The sequence below is a fragment of the Dipodomys ordii genome, unplaced genomic scaffold (genome assembly GCF_000151885.1).
Source record: "Dipodomys ordii isolate 6190 unplaced genomic scaffold, Dord_2.0 Scaffold26, whole genome shotgun sequence".
NCBI classification, from domain to species: domain Eukaryota; kingdom Metazoa; phylum Chordata; class Mammalia; order Rodentia; family Heteromyidae; genus Dipodomys; species Dipodomys ordii.
The window spans coordinates 9234389-9237987 of NW_012267242.1; positions in this window are offsets into that span (position 1 = coordinate 9234389).

Below are 3599 nucleotides of genomic sequence, written 5' to 3' on the forward strand. Positions count from 1 at the left end.
GCTGCAATGCTTGGTAAGAAATGTACGCATTATCCTGCCCATGCAATTGTAACCCCTCTGTACAGTATGTTCACAAATAAAATAAAATAAAATTAAAAAAAATAACTAAGAAGAATAAGAATTTTGAAGTTTCCAGCACACATAAACGATAATATTTGTGGCAATAAAAATGCTAATCAATAATTATCCTGCTTTGATCCTTATACATTGTGTAAATGTGTTGAATTATAATTATATATATTGCATGCCAATAAGATAGAATAAATTAAATATATATGTATATTTAGTTATTTGGGGCTTTAATTTGGGGCTTTTTTTAAAGATAGGGTCTCACTATGTAATCCAGACTGATCTCAAACTCTTAACCTTCCTGCCTTAGATTTCCTAGTAGTGGTATTACAGGCCTATACCAGGATACCAATTTACTTTATTTAGAAATTATTATTATTATTATTATTCTGAGGATTGAATTCAGCCTTTTTCATCTTAGTAATTTTCTAGGTACTCAAATTTTTCCCCATAGAGCTGAGATGATAGATGTGTACCACTACACTCAGTTTCTTTTCGTTGTTGTTGAGATGAGAGACCAATAACTTTTTTACCTGGGCTGTCCTAAAGTAGTGATCCTTCCAAGTCTTCACCTCCTGAGTGACTACGATTACAGTCGTGAGTCACTGCACCTGACTTTAGAACATAGTTTTGAAAATACATCTAAAACTAAACTAAGCCCTTGGAAACAATGGTGTCTATGCTTCCAAAAATCATCATAATCTGCAGCTTTCTATTCAGTTGTATTCTTTTCTCTCCTTATTCATGGATGTTGTTGTGTGTCTAGTTCTCCATGATAGTCTCGCCTCAATAGATGCACTTCATGCCCCACTAATGAATGGCAAACTACAACTCTAGAAGACAGAACAGATGTTCTAGAGGAGGGGGGAAATCATCCTTCCTCGGTGAGAGTGCTCAGTCCTCCTGGGCTGACGTGAGGGCCAGATCCATTTATTTCACAGATGAGCTAATGAGGGAAAGCAGGCACACAGAAAAGAGAATGAGGTCAGCGGCCTCCTCACAACCCAGGGGTGGGGGCGCTCCCCCACAGCTGTGTGTGTCAGCCACCACAGGAAGTGATCCCTTTAACCAGGTCTGCAAGCAATGGGTTCTTGGGAGGCAGTAATTCTGTGACATAATGGAACATTTTCTTTTACTGTAGGCACATCTGAAAAGATGTTCCTTGTTAGCAGCAAATCTTGTCCCTGCCAGCGCTCTCCGCTCTCCCCCCCGCCCCGCCCCATTTCCCACCCTTGGTCACAGAATAATGGTCTTAATGAAAAACACCCAGAGTGGAAATGACAGGCACGAAGCAGCAGTCACCAAGTTTAGAACAGGGAAGGAATTAAATCACTTCCTCCATGATGTACTCTTAGGCTAACGATGGCCTGCCTCTTATCATAGCCAGTAATTACACCAACCACCCTGAGCTGAGGACACAGTGAGTCTCCCAGCCCTCCCCTCATACTCTCCGCCTCCAACATAGATCATCTTAGTGCTGCCACTCAAGCTTCACCTTTTACCGTCAATCAACTACAAGTATCCTAAGAGATCTCTGCCTGTTACCTCTAGGCTGCATTTTAGAGTGCTTTTTAGTTGCAAGTTAGCAGATGGTTCAGTAATAAACGTTAGCACATTTATGATCTCGAGCAACAGAGATGTGGTTCCCTGGGTCGGTTTATTAAGGATCCTGGGTCAGTGAACAACAACAGGAAGAGCTCAACAAGAATCCAGGCATCTTCACTTCGGTGCTCTGCGTCTTAACACAAGGCCTTTCATCCTCAGCCTTATTTCTTTGTGGGCTCGTGGTGGCTGCTGTGGCTATGTGGAACCATTCCTAGGATGTTCAGCTTGACTGATTTGATGCCTAGAAAATCGGCAAAGCATACTTCGGTCTGTAAGATTTTTTTTTCCAGAGAAAAGTGACACATAGTTGAACAAAGTGAGCAGAGAAGACCCTCCCTGAGTATGGACAACCCTTTCTAATAGTCTGGAAGCCCACATGGGACAAAAAGCAAGAAAGGGCAAACTTGAACCTAGGCAAGCTGAGTTCTTGAAGTGTTTGTGGTTTTGCTCTTTCCTTTCCTTTCCTTTCCTTTCCTTTCCTTTCCTTTTCTTTTTGCCAGTGTTGGGGCTCGAACTCTGGGCCTGAGCACTGCCCCTGAGCTTCTTTTGCTCAAGACTAGTACTCTACCACTTGAGCCCCAGCACCACTTCCATGCTGTTACCATTTCCAGTGGACATTAGACTCCAGACTTTTCTACCTCTAAGCACAGACTGACACTGGCAACTCTCCAGGGAACTTCCCTGCCTTCAGTAAGGCCTTGTCTTCCTAGTCTCTGACTCCCAGATTCTTGTAATGGAGTTATTGGTTTCCTGACTCTCCAGCCTGGATATGGAACAATCTACCCTCTCATTGGGTTAGCCAAGCCATTTAAACCCCCGTTTATATTTAAATGTGCTTTCTGTTGCTTTCCTTCTTCCAGAGAACCTGAATGAACACACACTGTTAGGTAAAAGCATGCACAGACCACTGGGTCAAAAGGCAAGGAAGAGGTTTCTACCTGCCACCTTCTTGTTCTCGGAAAAGCTTCCCAATACTTGTCATTGGCCATGATTGGCTTCTGTGGCTGAGCAAGAGAAGCCAGATAAAGTGAGCCTCTGTCATTTTCACTTTCCACATTGGGAGGATCTCTGCCAGGAGGGAAAACAGAGAGCACCCTCACTCAGGAATGCCCACTGCATTTGTAACCTGACCATTATGTGATTATTGTTGAAGTGACAGCAGTTACATAGACAGGATTTCAACACCATGCCAATCAGTTAACTAAACTTAACTGAAGTGTAATTGACTCACTCCACTGCCCAGCGAGAAGCTGGGGCCTATAAAGCCCATGATTGCTCATTAGGATGAGGCATAGGCAGGCATGCAGAAGAATCGATGCAAAGCCATTCCCAAGCTATAAAACCAGTGATCCCAAGAGCTGCCTGATGCTGGGTTGGGAGGGCAACAATTGGTCTTCAACTAATAATGCAGCAGATGTCCTCATTTTGTTTGCTATCTTTATTTTTACAGGACATTGATGGTAAGGAAATATCTCTAGGCTGCTTTTGCCCAGGAATTGGTGAATGTTGAACTCTTGGTGCTCACGGCTTGTCTGTCTATTCTTCTCTCGGACAGAAGGTGCTGCAGACATGCCACGCCAAAACCTATTCTCAAAGTGTTACAAAGTTACCCTGGACTTTCCTGAAGTTTTACCAATAATAAAGTTCAAAATTTTATCCATGTCCCAAGACCATAGATTTTATTTTCTCTTAGGTTTGTTTGTTACTTCAGAGACCAAGCCAGGGGATGCACAATCCTCCTATTTCTACCTCCCAAGTAGCTGGAATTACAGCATTAGACATCATACCTAGCTATAACCATGTTTATAATTATGTTTTTGTAACATTTTATAAGTATGTAAGTAAGCATATTCATAACCCCAGTTCTCATGCTGATCCTTCTTTCACTCCCAAAGGTGCTATCCTTTTTTAAATTGTCTTTTTTT